At 42.8% G+C, this 15,494-nt stretch overlaps 1 protein-coding gene across 2 annotated transcripts in view; it reads left to right on the top strand.

The window, feature by feature from the left end:
- Positions 1 to 1,894: 1,894 nt before the first annotated feature.
- C9H10orf71 (chromosome 9 C10orf71 homolog) overlaps positions 1,895 to 15,494 on the top strand; it is a 32,890-nt gene continuing 19,290 nt past the window's right edge. The window contains exon 1 of one of the 2 annotated variants that reach the window (XM_055721260.1): positions 1,895 to 2,047. The gene's annotated coding sequence lies outside the window, so the exon portion shown is untranslated. Of the gene's footprint in view, positions 2,048 to 12,502; positions 12,712 to 15,494 lie in introns of those variants that run through there. The other variant, XM_055721262.1, reaches the window with a different exon arrangement.

Below are 15,494 nucleotides of genomic sequence, written 5' to 3'. Positions count from 1 at the left end.
CCAAGCCCTGAAATCACCAGTGCCAGCCTAGACTGAAAGCAAACAGCTTTCCTCATCTGACTCCTTCCTTTATCCCTGTGCTTACGTATTTGCAGGACTCATCCTGCATCAGTGATATAGTTTACACTGATTGCAAATTAATGGGCACAAGTTCAGCACTCCCTGTCTATGGGGCTTTGATGGTGAATGGCAAATTCATCGGAAAAAGAAACAGGTTTTTGTTAGTGGTAGTTGCTAGGATTAATACCAGGCATGGGGAATGGGAGTAGTTAAGGAGATCACAAACAAGCTAAACCAAGTGGTATATTCCACACATGGCATCAGGAGTTACTGAGGCCTCGATTCTGCTGTGGAAGCAGCACACCCTCACTGGGTATCCTGGAGAGGCTGTCTTGGCAAAGAGCTAAAAGGAGCAGGGTTTTCCAAGATGCTCTATTCAAGCGTATGGCTGTGTTAGCTTTGATGCCTGTCTTTCCGTGGTGGTAGGCTAGACTCATGCCTCCAAATCATCTGCTTCATGTTCAGCAGTTAGAAAGGCAAATGAGGAACAGGAAAGGAATCAAGAATAGTATTGTGTCCCCATGTAAATCAATTCTGAATACTGTCTGTGGTAATTGCTGTCACCTCAAAAAGGTCATAAGAGTACATTAGAGAAAGTACAGAGAGTAGAAGTGTGAAGTGCAGAATATCTTCTTCCATGAGAAGAGATTAAATAAGTAGTATTCTTCAGCCTAAAGAGACAACTGATAGGGATTTTTTTTTTCCATTTCCACAATCTAGGAACTACAGGCCACACAATGAATACCAGCAGAAAAATAATCCTGGCCATAGTCACAGACAGAATATTTTTACTGATGTTCTTGCAAGACACTGAATAATAGGGTTTGCGTAGGGGAAAGGGTTGGTGTTTATGCTGATTACCTAGTACAAAAACAAGCTGAATGGGTGCACAAGGGACCTCCCTGAATCTTTTCCTTTGGCTGACCTACTGAGGCACATCCTGACAGATGCCAGAGTGCTGTGAGGAAGGCTGGGCTGAACCATGGCACCTGCACCCACCTGGATTTGGTGGCCCGTCCCATTGTGCAGACAGTGTAGCCTTTACAGAGTGCTGCAAAAAAACCTGACACTTTGATAGAAGCTGCAGTTTCCATCCTGGCATTTTTACCAGGCAGCAGACCTCTAGGTGGGCAGAGATTCTTATTTTTAGCAGTATTAAAAGTCTTCTGTCTAGCAGCATCTCTCAGAAGCCTACTTGCTAATGGCAACTTCTCATGGCTACTGATTTTCCACCCTCTTTTCAAGCCTTGCTGGTCAGACCATTGGCTCCAGTGCTGTTGTGGGTTTACCTGAGACCTGAGCTCCCTGGCTCTTGGCACAAGCAAGAGAGAAGTTGGTTGGTGTTGTCTTTGCCAGTGGCTGGGCAGAGGCAGGTTGCACTGTCCCAGCCCTTTGTTGGACTTCTTTTGGAGAAGAGTGAGGTACAGATAAGGCAAATTTTTCATCTGATGAATGAAAAGTTAAACTGTAACCACCCATCCTCCTCACTACTTCCAGGCAGAGAGCTGCTGAAGTGGGGCCAAGCCACTGCCACCCTCTTTTCCATCCTCCAATCCTTGTGCTCAGCATACTGAGAGCTGAGGACATGCACTTTTTCCAGGGCTGTCAAATCAACAGTGAAAGGAAACAGACTTAAAGGCTTATTTAACTGGAAAACAGCACCTGTCTTTTTAGGTGAAGGCAGTGTTTGCTTGTCACTCCTGTCAGCAGCATGGGCTTTGCCTGAAAGGCCCTTTAGGCACCTGATTATGTAGGAGGGACAATTATGTTGTCATGCTGCAACACTTGCAGTGCAGGCAGGGTGTGGGTGAGGGGTGAGGGGAGGCGTGTTTGGTGTCAGTCCTGGGGCGTATCACTGCCTGTGCTGCTCAGCACCCCTCACTCGGGCAGGGCATGCTGCCATGGCCCTGCTGTTTCACACTCCCCTAGCCACCGTGGGGAAAGGAGGGCATTGGGATGGGCAGTTTTTCTCTGTGAGAACGGCTGGGTATGTATCTCTGTAGTTCATCTTTCTGGGTGAAACACTGTTTCCTGACTGATTTCAAAGTGCAATTTAACATCCTTCGCTTATGTGAACTTGTTGCTGGCAAGAGATGGCATCCTGTCTTGCTTGAATTTGCCGGTGGTTTCAGTGTTTACCTTCTCGCTTCCTCTTTTTAGCCTAGCTCTAAAATTGCAGTGGTCAAGAGTGACAGCCGTGTCTGAAAGCAAAAGCTTATGGCAAAGGCAGCCCAGGGGTATCGTGCTTGCCCAGCACTGAGAGCACAGTGGGACTGCTCACAGGGCTTCTCAGGCAGAGTGACAGCTTAGTGTTGCTTGCTTAGGAAGGCTGAAATGAAGGGACTTGAAGGAAGGAGAATGCTTAATTCACTTAGGCACCTTAACTGCTCATATTTCCTGGTGGAAAATTTGCAAGGAGTCAACAGAAATAGGACCAGACCCTCAATGTTTATAAGAAAAACAATGACTTTGGTTGTTTTGCTGCTCCTACTTTTCCCTTTATTCTTTCCTTTTTTTTTTTTTTTTTTAGGACTTTCCCAGTATCCCCACTCCCTTTACATCTCCTCTTGTGTATTTTGTTTGTATTTTCTTGCTCTGGGGATCTCAGCCCTTGCTGGGTTGTATTCCCTTTTCTGGGGGCCAGAGTCCTGCCCCTGCCACCTCTCTTCAGCTGTCTCAGCACTCGGTACCGAGGCTAAGCCAGTCAAAACGGCTTCATCGCTCATCTGTGGGGAGGACCATGTCCTGAGACTGTGATTCTTCATGCATAAAGAAACGCATTTCAAACCTCTCAGAGGTGTCTGCTAACCTCCACTGATGTGAAAGGGAGTGTAGATGGCCAATTTAAACTTGTAAAAGGCCAGCACTGGGCGTAATGGATTCCATCCACCGGATCTCATCTTCTTGCTCCTACAGGAATTTTGCACAAGAGCTTTTCTCTCCCTCACATCACTGATTGTGAAGAATCCATGCATTCAAATGCTGAAAGAAGTGTTCTTGAGTGTCTCTGTTCCCTGAGGGTGAAATGTTGCAATCCTGCCCCCTCACAATAATAATAATAATAATAATATCTGCTATTTATAGAGCTTCAAGGTTTCCCAAAGAGCCACCTTTGGGATGGAACACACCAACAGTTAGTGCATAGCAACCCTAGACAACAACGTAAGACAGATGAATGTATCCAGTTGAAACTGAAGATGAGATTTCATTTGGCAGAAGATAATTGCAAAAGTTATTAATTATTATTGGTGGTGGTTACGCAGCTCTAGACTCAAAAGCAATAGGTACTTTTAAAATACTACCAGTAGGTAGACAAAAGCACAAAGGTGTTATGATCATACCACAGTAATTTACAGAAGGCAGAATGTGGAAATAAAAACCCCCTCTTGGAGGTTTTCCCATCTAGGACTCAGCATAAGCTGATGAATAGTCCATAATGCTGGAAGAAAGCTGCATTCTCTTCCTGGCTTTTCTATAGATTCTGAGTATAACCTTGAGCAGCTAGTTTAGTTGCTCTGAATCTAACAATATGTCTACACAGCATGCTGCAGATGTTTAACTAAAGGTGAGATGTGGAAAGCATTCCAATAGAAGTATTTGATATGAGTTTCTGTGTTTTACAGCATGATTTTATTCAAATTTACAGTAGTTTTTTTTTTGTCTTAAACAACGGGACCAGGTGTACATGGGCCTGGATTTATAGACCATCTTCTCTGAGTGCAAGGTTAGATGCTTGCTTACTCTGACACCAGCAGCCACAGTGGAAGCCCCTAATATACTTGATGATTATTATTAAAATGTCATGGGCTTCACAAGCTAATGTAATTCAAATAGTAAATATAAGGACTATATGATTATATCTGAAGTATCCAGTGGAAACAGTGAGTCTGCAAATGATTTTTGAAGGCAACTATAAGAATCTGGTGACTATAATTTTTTACGGTGTTGCCAAAATAAATGGTAAAGCTGTGAAAGGTACAAAGGAAAATGTGAATCAAGTCACTGGAATTAACCATACCTCAAAGCATCTTATGTTGAACAATGTAAAAATATTGTTGTTTAAATAACATTTCATTTTTACTCATTTCTATTTATCCCACCAGTTCCTTGCTTTCTTCATATTTTCTGGTCTTGCATTACTAACATGGAAGTTTTGTGTTTGTTTCTTCAATTGTTCTCCTAAAAATATGTAGACTTTAAGAATTGGCAGAGATTTTTTTTTCTACTGAAATGTTTCACACTTGTCATGCTCAACCAGGCTGGAAAAAGACTAGTCCAAGATTTGCACCCCTCCTGTGAGGACAGCACAAACTGCGTCTTTAAAACTATAAGTAAGCAGAGCATGTTTGAGCTCGCACTCATGTCTCTGGAAGGGTTTCTGTTGATTGCAGCTGGCTCAGCCACATCTGTCAGGCTGCTTCTGCAGTCAACATCAGTTTCCAAAATATCCAGCTTCCCTGTGGCATGTTGAAATGTCTGAGGGTCTAATGTTCTTCAGCAGGGTTGGAATCAATGTGACTCGTGATCCTAAATGACATGGACATTGTTGTTGAGTGTCATCAGTGGAGACACCAGACCTTGCCTCCTTTTTCAAGCCTGTCTGCATACATGGTCATTTTCTTAATGGATTTCAGATACATCTTGGATTTGGGAATTACTGCTGCATCTTGAAACAGCAATACTTTCTGTCACTAAAAAAACATTGCCATAAATATGCACTTTGAGCATTCAGTGCTTAAATGCTTCAGTCTGTGCTCTACATTGTATGTAAACACTTGCTGAAATCTCTGAGAATATATGTGTGAGTGATGTTATGAATTTGCTTAGAGCCTTGATTCTGTGAACATGTTTAGTTTTGTTCCCAAGAGAAGGGCCCCTGATCTCTGCAGGAAGATAATTAATCATATACATGTTTGCAGGATTAGAATTTTCATCAGTAATAATTTTACTGTTTGTTTCAGGGGGGAGGGGGAGATACCTAAAATGCCTTTGTAAAGTTTAAAGGAAACCAGTTTTGACATTTTTTAAAAGGCAATATTTATCTCTTTATTCCCATTATATATTTCTTCAAATATTTGACAGCATAAAATTTCTAATAAGTTTTGCAGACTACAAAACTTGAAAAACTGCCTGAAGTCAGTGGTTTACATGACCATAATTCAAGCCACATGCCCTTTCCTTAATGGAATGGGATTAAAGAAGAATTCTTTTGTTTGCATGTGTCAGTTTATTAATACCAGCCACTTCAGTACGTTTGGTACAGTGAATTTCAGTCCTACGAATCACTTTACCACTAAAAGTAGTCTCTGATTACCTGGTACTCATCTGGTTAATCCTCATTAAGGGGCTGTGACAGAGTTTTTAGGCCTGGGGGATTCTGTCTTCCTATCTACTCCACATATCTCACTGACACTATTCTCCAAGTTCAGCTACCAGGAAAAGATGAAGACCCATCCCTAGATTTCCAGTCCACCTAATTCCCTAGGCAGACTGTGCCAAGGGCCTTGCAGCCAGATCCTGGGCTGTGTCCACCAGCCCAGGTGTACTGCAAGCAGAGGAGCTGGGACTAATTTCTGCAACGAATCTGCACAACTGAGCTGTTTCCAAACACAGCATTTCTGTTTTCTTGCTTTTCTGCAGCAGTTGCTTTCTGTTCCTCATGTGGCTCCTTTCTTCTCAGTCATTATTTAGCACTGTTCTGCAGAGAAGTATGTTTGCTATCTTTCAGGCCAGGTTTTTAGCTGTTCTTGACCTTCCTGTGTCTGCATGAACCCCTCCTGCTAACACTCATAATCTCTCACTGTTTGTTAATCTTCCATTCCTGACATTCAGCAAAACCTTGAACAATGACACATTGGCTTTTTCTGAAAGGCTGGGCATAAACTTCTAGTTCTCTCTCTAGTGCTTCCTGCTTTACTGAGTGCCAATTTTAGATTTCTTACTCTTCTTAACTGTGACTTAAAGTCATATCGTTTTAGAAATATGGTATTATAATTCCTCAGATTACTGGAATGGGAAAAAGGCAAAAAGCTATGTTGCTTTTGGGAAAAAGGCAAAAAGCTATGTTGCTTTTCACAGTTAACTGGTGTGTTCTGTTCTGCTGGTAGACTGGAAACAGGTTAGGCAATTGTGTTTGCTGTGGCTTGCATACTAGTGGTGCCCATTTTTCTGCCAAGCTATGCAAACCCGAAACATTTTTCAAAACCTTTTTGTGGTTTCCAATACTCCTTTTCTGGGAAGGGTTTTGAGCTAGGAAAAGAGTTGGTTTGAGAAGGAGGAAGTGCAAATTTAAATTTCTTTCCTGTCTGATGTATATCTGGGCTGAAACCCCTCTCCTAAGCCAAGCTAGCCTTCCCTCACTGCCCACCAGTGCTCCAGCACAAACCCATGCAGGTAGACATTTTGCAGCCTGGTATTTTCTGAACACATTCTGCAATGCTATGAGTTTTTGAGATAATGCAAATAAGTTTTGAAACTTCAGTGACTGCTGAGGAATAAAATTCTCATGTTGTCTTCTGCTGTGCTTCACTGTTTCCTCTTCTTGGCCCACAACAAGTGTATTCTGCAAACCACAAAATGAAAACCCATGTAATTCAGGCAAACCTAGTAGCTTATAACAAGTTTTAATGTTGTATCTTTTCTCTCTTCACCCCTTCTCACACAGAGATAAGCCCACATTTGAACTGCAACTACATCTGCAGAACCAGCTGTACTACTGCAGAACACAATTTCCTCTTGTAAAACGTCAGTATTCCCCAACATCTGGGGGGAGTCAGCCCTGCAAACACTGCCCCAAACCCATGTCTCAGTTGTAAAGGGACCTGGCACAAGACAGGGCCAGTGGTTCTGTGGAAACGTCCATGGAAATTCATCCAACATAGTGTAAAATGCAAAATATTGCATGAAATCGGGGAGGGGGGGCGGAATCTGGAACAAAAATCATACTGGCCAGTTCACCTTGTCTGTGGTGGGGTGATACAGTGCAAAGCACTCTGAGAGTGGCCATGTGACTCCTCCGGGTTGACTAGCCTTCTAGCTGCTTGGGCTCTCATACAATCCCCTAAAAATAGCACCTTATGCTTCCCATCATTGCTGTCCGGCTATTTTAATTAGCTTGTGGTCTCTGTTTTTTTGCTTTGTGTTTTGTAAATAGGAAGTATTTACACTAGGGCAGGAACTTCACATTCCTCCAACCTCTTTTCTTAAACTAGATGGATTATAGCTATGTTTATAAAATACCTAATGCATTTGTCCTAATATTTCTTAATGTCACTGGGTTCTACATGTTTTTAAAGAGAATTACTTTTTAGATCACTCAGACTGTATAAAGGCATTTTTTCCCTCATCTGACCTGTCACGAGTGTGCTCATTTCTCAACCTTTAATTGCAAGACCAATTCATTGCATGTCCTGGGACAGGCTGAACCTCTCCTGAAAATTGCAAAGTGCTGTTGCTTTCTGCTGATTTCACTGTCAATTCCTCATGGGAAAGGAAAGATTTTCAAGGTAAATCAGTGCCCAGAAGGCAGATAAGCACGTAATGTGGTTTTTTTTCTATTTTAGATAGCACAATTCCTTTGCATGGGTAGAACAGTGCACTGCAGGCTTAAACCCTTACTTGCAGAATAATTTAGCCATCTTCTGGTGTTTAGCATTTCCTGTAGTAAGGTTTTTTTTTCTGCTACATCTTTCTTCCGCTCTCAGCAGAACGTTTAATAGTGAAACAGTTACACACAAACATCTTTTGGGGGTTTCTGTAGATATAATCAATGTACGTGAGGTGGCTGTCTTACTGGCAAAAGCAAGATTTTGCTCCTGACTGAAAAGTCAGTTTGATTTGGGGAGAAAAGTAGGCTGTAGTTGTGACTGACAACCTTGCCAAAACTGTCACTGAGGCTGTGTCTTCTAGTCTTAGTCCTTCTAGCCTACATTCCGTCCCTGAAAGCCATAAGAGGGCTGCTGAGCCAGTCTGGTGCCACAGCCAGGCACATCCCAGAGTTTTAGGATGAGTGTTCAGGGCTGGAATCCAGACAACTCCTCTCTGCGTCCGCTGAGTCTAGGTAGTATCGATGGGGCGGCAGCAGGGAGAGCAGATCAAGCTGTAGAAATTCTTTTACAATTGAATTTAAGGTCATATTCACAGATAGGCAAAAAGATGGTGGAACCAAAGTCTGCCCACAGTCACAAATGCAGTCAAAGCTGAAATGTTGCTAAGTTTGTTGGTTTCATGAGAAATCTGATTCTAGAGAAGAATCATAGCATTTTGTTTGTTGGAAAATAATATCTTTTACTTCTTTCTGAGGGCAGGATTAAAACAATTTTGATATTGTATTATATTAGACACTCTATTATAAAATTCTGAAAGGTGAAATCAAGGAAGTATTCCTTTTTGCCTGAACCATGCTGAAATTTCTTCCAGAGCTTCCTTTTGCAGAGGATTTTTACCTTGCCAGGCTTCATTCAAAGCTGTAATTGGGACAAACAGAGAAAGCTCCAAGGGCTTAAAAAATTAGAATTTCTCTCCCTGTCAGAGCTCTAGGAGTCCCTGGAGTTGGACTGATAAACTCCAGCTACTGCCGAGGTTTGAGTCCCAAGGAGTAGCCCTGGAGAGAGGCTGCAGATGAGTCCTGCATCTGTCTCATTGCATAAATTCTGTGTGAGGGGCGGATAAGCAGCTCTTTCAGTAAGGGGGAGAAATGACCCCAAAGGAAGAGGCCACAGGACTGCTACTGGTCTTCAGGTGCAAGGAACCCTTCTGTCATCACCTACATCTGCTCACCTACGGCTGGATTTGTCAGGACCGAAGTTGATTCAAACCTGGATGTTTAAGGGCCTGGACCCAGGAGAGGATACAGGGAGACAGGAACATGACAGACATCTACTTGTCATTTTCCCTGATACGAGGTGCAGCGTGGCCTGTGTTGGCTAACAGGAGGTGCTGAGCAAAAAATGCAGCCTTCGTGTAGTTCCCCTTTGGGTGAGAAAACACCTATAGCAATACTGAGACATCTTCCTCACTTAGGACCCTCAGGTCCCTGCTGCCTCCTGGAGACAGGAAGGTGGGGTAGGTCTGACCAGAGCTTTTACACAAAATCTGCCTGCAGGAAGAAGCAGTGATGCTTTCACACTTAGTAGAAAATGTGCAGATATACAAGTCCAGTGCCTCCTAGAGGAGAATGCAAAAATGGACATCTCAACTCATTTTCAGTCATGCCCTCTCCTTCAGCAAGGTGTGAAATGCAGAGACTGCAAAAAGAGGAACAAGTGGACCACCCCCTCCACAGGTACTGGGAGCATTTCCATCATTAGAGGAGGTGTGTGCTCAGATCAGCATGAGCATGGAAGGAAAGGATCTTGGGTGCAGATTGTTGGCAAACTGCAGGAATGGGATAGAACTGGCAGCCACCTCCCCATCCAAACAAATCCTAAGGAGGTGGAGCCCCCCTGCTGGAAAACAAGCTGGGGGGACTTGGGCTGCCCCAAGGAGGCAGGTGGAGCAGCATCTGGTTTGCACCATGACTCTGTTTACGACTGTGCTGCTGCTGCACTCCCTGGCACATCCAGGAGCAGACATGCAGGTGCTAGAAACGTACTAGAGAAATGCAGGCCTTGCAAGACTTCAGGTGGGGCGCAGCATTATCTACCTGCAAGTGTGGGGATCAGCATACAGAGCAGGTGAAGGCGTTGCCCTCCTGTGGGGCATGTTCTAGTCCTTGGTTTGCTCCTTTTGTTCAGCTGGTATGACCCTGGGGCTGCTCTGTCCAGCCAATGCTCTGCACTTACCTGTCCACTGCCCAGAAAACAAGTTATTGCATTGACTGTGATAACAGAAACAAATCATTCAGTCTGTGTCTGCCAGGTAAGAATTGAACCTGCATTGCTCTGCTGGACAAAAAGTGCTGTAAACAAACAACTGAAAACTCAATATAGTCAATAGGTCCCTTGTCTGTTAATGCCATGAGAATTATGAACCATTTACTTTCTACAACCAAAACAGTTTGATGCTTGCATTTTCCCAGTCTAGGGTGGCATGTTTTCATTTCTGTTTATAATCAGTTCCACTTTTTGGTTTCCATGTAGCAGGGACTTTTCACATGTCATTAGTCCATTGACCCCTTGGGGTCTGCATACTGCTTCCCTGGGATTTGCAGCTAAGGTAACAGAGGGAAAAAACTGTCTCTCTCAGTAGGGCAGAACTCCATTTATTTCCCTAGAGAAAGTGTTAAGGGATACAAGTTAGAAAACACTGAAAACTACTGCTCTTGCATAAGGCTCTCATGTCTGTATTCTCAACCTTGCTAAGCATACAAAGTTTCAAGTGTGTGTGTGAAAGATGGAGTTCATTATACATACATACCTACCTTAATTTTCCATTGACATATTTGTGCAAATGCATACTCTTTTCATATAAATTTAGAATTTCAGTCCAAATTGCTGTCTACAAGAGTTGAGTGGATCTGTTATTGCTCTACACTCACTGAAAGGAAGCAGAAGGAATTTTTGCTTTTTAAAAATTTCCTGGGAGCAGGGTAACAACATCTAAGTGTCACTGGGTTGTGTTTGTTATGCGTTATTCAGTATTTTTCCCCAGAAGTGGTTTTATTTTAATGACAGGCCATTTGATCCCAGGGTCTTATCTGAGAATTGAATTTGTAACTTTATGTATTTATTATAATGATATTTGAATAAGCATAACGCCTATCCCAAGATTTGAGTCCTTTCAAAGCTGGAGTCTGTAAAGCCCATTCCACCTGATGAATAGTGTTAACTCCAGATGCTTTTGTATGAGAGGCCTGTTTTGGATTTTCCAAGCATTGTCACCATTCCTGCCCTAGCAGTTAAAATTTCCATAGGGGTCTTCCTAGTTGCACCTCAGCCTCTAAGCAGTTCACAAGTTCACGGGCTTACAGAAAGCAGGGCTATACCTGCCTCTCTTCATAGACAGCAGGGATGGGTTTATTTTTAGCACAAGTATTCCAGAAGTACATTCCACCCCTCTTTAGAAATGTGTGGGAGAGACAGACACACATATACAGACAGTTTTGCCTACATTAGTGGCAGTGGATGCCTGAAAGCTACTTTTCCACTGTCTGTTTTCATCCCAAACTTTTTTTTTTTTTCAGCATGCAGCAGTTCTCTTAGATACCTCAGTTCATAGGTGCCATGACTCATGATGCACCAGACTTTTGTGTATAAGTGCACTTATGGGTGCAGGGCATGAGTAGATGTTAGAAGTGTGTCGTTTGGGGCCAGAACTTGGCAGAAGTGCCCTGATGTTTGGCAAGGCCAGCATTCATTTTGGGGTGAGTTAGGAGAATCACTTGAGCACCAAAAGCCTAGACCAGGAGTTTAGGGGAGGGAGCTTTGCAAAATCTTCCCGCTGGGAGCTAAGGTGAACAATACACCTCTCCCAGGTGGAGAATTAAAAGCAGAAAGTTACTTTGCAGAAGGCAGGTTGCTGCCCCTCCAAGGACCAGTAAGCTCAGGTTGCTCTTGGATCACAGAGAGGATGAGTTCATAAGTTGCCTGCTGCTTGGAGATTCTCAGGCAGCAGGTACTGCATGGTTATTGCCTTGCTTGTGCTGTAGCAATATAATTAGCAGCTCTTTTTAAAATGCAAATGAGCACTGGGCTCACGTGGAGCCCTGCTCTGCCATGGAAGCAGGACTTGGGCTGTAATCGCAGGAGTCTCTGCTCTTCATTTTGCTGCAGGCTGTGGCTCAAGTCCCAGCGTGATGCTGAGTCCTGAGAGCACCCCGTGACTTCACTAAGGAGCTCTGTGCACTCAGCATGGCACAGGGTGCAATCCGTTGTTTATATCTGCAGTACAAAAACTTAGCTTGTTGACTTCATGGAATATTTCCCCTATTATTCAACATCCTATTGCAGTTCGCCAAATGAAACCCTATGCTGACATGTGCCTCCAGGAGGGTGGCTGGTCTTGTTTGCTTTGGAAGGACGGTGGAATGGGGTCCTTACTCCAAGAACGCTGGATACATTTGTCCAGCCTCTATGATGAAATGAGCTATTTATGAAAAAGCACCAGCAGGACAGCAATGTGTTACTCATGTGCATACTTCTTACATAGTATTTTTAATGGTGACCTTAATAAACATTGTGACTCCCACCTGTAGATACAAAAATGCAGTGCTTTAAGGTTTGAATCACTGGCAGTAGCGAGCCAATAGCACAGCATTACTGTCTGTATTAGTTATCTCTGAAGCATTACTAATGCCGAATCTGAATGTAAAAATAGCTGATGACTGTTTGTTTCATCTGTCTGTTACTTGACACCGCATGGTTATTCCAATACGTATGTTTGCCTCTTCCCTACCATGATCTCCGTTTGGTTTCCCCTTGCCTGATAACTATTTAAATACATTTTACTAACTTTGGATTCCTTGCTCACTTCACCTGGCTGGGCAGGTCTGCAAGGGCTCAAGGGTTAGCTCCTCCACATTTTTATTTATTTATTTATTTTTCAGTGGTTGTTTCTATTAAGATAACCATGTTCAGAAGGGAAGTCTGAAACACATAAATAATGGGAAGTGCTAATAGTAAGCAGGCTGCTGTAAAATGTGCTGGGGCTTTGACTTAAGGGAAGAAAGTGCAGCCCTGTACTGTCCCTGATCAGGAAGCTGGAGCACAGAAGGTAAGGGGGAAGCGTATGGGTGTTTTTAAAGGAGGGAAATGGTGAAGAGTGGTGAGCCTGAGTGTGTGAATGTGTGGGCACTTAAGGATCAGTTGTGTGATTGATCAGATAAGAGAAATCAAACAGCATTTGTATCTTTTTTTTTCAGTAATTAGAGGAGGAAAGACCTTTCATTTAGTATAGTTTTTTTCTGTTCTGAAAAATGCAGGATTCTCTCTCAAAGTCTGTGTGTGGAATGAGACATACATACAGATTTGTATGCAGTAATTACGGTTTATGACATACAATTATTTGGTAAGGGGCTATGATCTTTTTAAAAGACCATAAAATTGCTATGAAGCTCCATTTAATTGTCCTATGCATTGTGCTGTAAGCAACTTTAAGCAAATAGACATTGATTTTATTTTCCAGATGATTACTGCCTGCAGATAAGGTACTCGTAAAAACTTTAGTGATTTGTGTAGGAGTTTGAAGGCATTTTTATTTCTTTTTTTTTTTCTTTGAACAAATAGTAAGATAATAATTTAAATATTTTATAGAGTGCAATTAGTTCCTACAGAGCCTGAAAAAGTAAAATAGTTCAAATACCTAGGCAGTGCTAAGAGGCCACTATAAATGACTGTGACTATGACTTGTATCCAATTTTAATCACTGGAAAATTTCTTAAATGGCGTAAGCTTTTCTGAGTCCAGTTGTTGCAGAACTTCTTAATCTGCCCTCCTAAGGAACTGCATTTTATTAGCCTAGCTGCAGAACTCAGCAGCAAAATAAGAACAGAAATAATTAAAATTGAGCTTGAGAAGCCAAACTGCTTAAGCTTTTTTAAATGGCCTGTGAACAGGCAATCCGATTAAATCTGAACAGGGAAGTTTTCCAGCAGCAGGTCAAAGCAACTGGTTCATACTGACTTTGTACAGTATCAGCTACAGGGTTCCTCACTAGTCCTCTGCCATTCTGGGAGGGCAGCTGAGGAGAAGAAAAAGTGAGAAGACATAAGAAGAAATTAACTTTCTGGACAGGATCAAAGTCCATGACTTCTTTTCCTTCACTTCTTCAAGGAACTGACCATATAAGAAGCAAATGCACTCAGTTAAATGCTTGAAGGATAAGATCTGTGGAGAATACTAACAAATAAAAGATTTCTATTATACTGGAGCCCCAAAACGACTGAATTTCTCCACCCTTCCACGCTTGTCACTAGGAAGGTATTTACATACATATTAACAATTTAGTTGCCAAAACAGTTGTAACAGGCACTCACCAGTGAACTTGAAGGCCACAGCTGGGTGGAGGTATGCAGGTATAATTGCACTCCTGCGCTGCAAACCAAAAGCACAGGGAATTTTCACTCTGTAGCCTCTTATTCCTACTTCCTTCTCCGCTTGTTTTGTCCGTGCATGCATTACTAGAGCTGTGCAAAAGGCCCACGAAAATGTAAATCACTCCAAGACTGGGAAAAAAGCCAACCAACCCTATGAGCCAGGTTGGGGGAAAACACCACTCATCTGTATCAGTCTTTCTTGAGTTTAGCTGAGTTTACACACACAAAATGTTGCTAGCAGAGGCAAATTCTGCAAGTGGTTTCTAGCTGCCGACTTCGCTGTGCTGGCTTGCCTGCAGCTGGGATGCCAGGTCACACAGAGCTTTGTATACTATAAGAAAGCGGGTGAGTCCATTGCTTTTAGAGCTAGTGTGCATTGCTTGAGGTAGTGTCAAATTTTGGGACCAGCAGTCTGTGAGCCAGCTGACAGGTGTGTGGGGAAAGGGACCATAGTGGGGGCTGCATGTGTGCATTGATAGGGAAACTTTACACTTGAGAAAGGGTTGTCCCTCTTCTATCAAGCCTGCATGTGTTTCTGTGTGAGTCAGTGATTGCTTATACATACATATCTAAGTGTGTGTGTGTATATGTATATTTGTGTGTGTGTTAAGCTTGGTGTTTTGTGGCTATGTTGCTGCTTGCCAGGTTTTTATGGTTTTCAAGTGTGCATGGTCAGAGAGACTGCCACCAAACGCCCTGTCTCTTAGCAGCCCCAGAGAAATGCAGGCAGCATTGAAACCCTTCCCCAGAATTAAGGTTTTCCTCTCTCTTCGGTTCCCCTGCCAAATCATCCTCTTTGGACAAGCATAGAAAGCAGATATTTAATTATAGTCCTAGATTTCTTTATCATCCACCTCCTGTGCTTGCGAATAATGATAAACAAGAAGACATTAGCTAGTAATGATTAATCTAAATCATCTGGTAACAGTCAGACCAATCTTCTTATGAGCCAAGCAGGTCAAATAGTGATGCATCTTTATTTTCAGTCTCTCACACAGCTACATCCCAGTAGTTTCAGGGATGCTTTCCCTGTTACTTACACGCTGTGTCTGAGGCTGTTTTGGGAACTGTGACAGGGCTATAACAGCCAGGTACATGAAGGCCACCTAGATCATACTTTCCACTTGGAGAAGGTAGAGATGAAAATTTCTGCAGTTTTTTGAAAAGTCTCTATAAGAGTTGCATGTCATTGACGTTTGGCTACATCTTAACATGCAGAATCAGAAAACAGCAGTATCTGGCAGTTTACAGCTACTGCAAATCCTCAGTCTCAGATGTGCTTCTCTTTATCACCTTTATCTTGATCAGACATAAGCTGTCATACCTTAAGGTTCATTTGGCTTGCCTGTCAGCTTCGTTATAGACCCTTGTACGGTTCTGCACACTTCTGATGGCTTCTGTTCCATTGTGATGTATTTCAGGTGTGCCCCTGTCCCCATCCTTTGCATGTTTCAAAGCATAG

The sequence above is a fragment of the Falco cherrug genome, chromosome 9, assembly GCF_023634085.1.
Source record: "Falco cherrug isolate bFalChe1 chromosome 9, bFalChe1.pri, whole genome shotgun sequence".
Lineage (NCBI taxonomy): Eukaryota > Metazoa > Chordata > Aves > Falconiformes > Falconidae > Falco > Falco cherrug.
The sequence above is the reverse complement of the archived record's forward strand: the minus strand, read 5'-3'. Positions and strand labels throughout refer to the sequence as shown.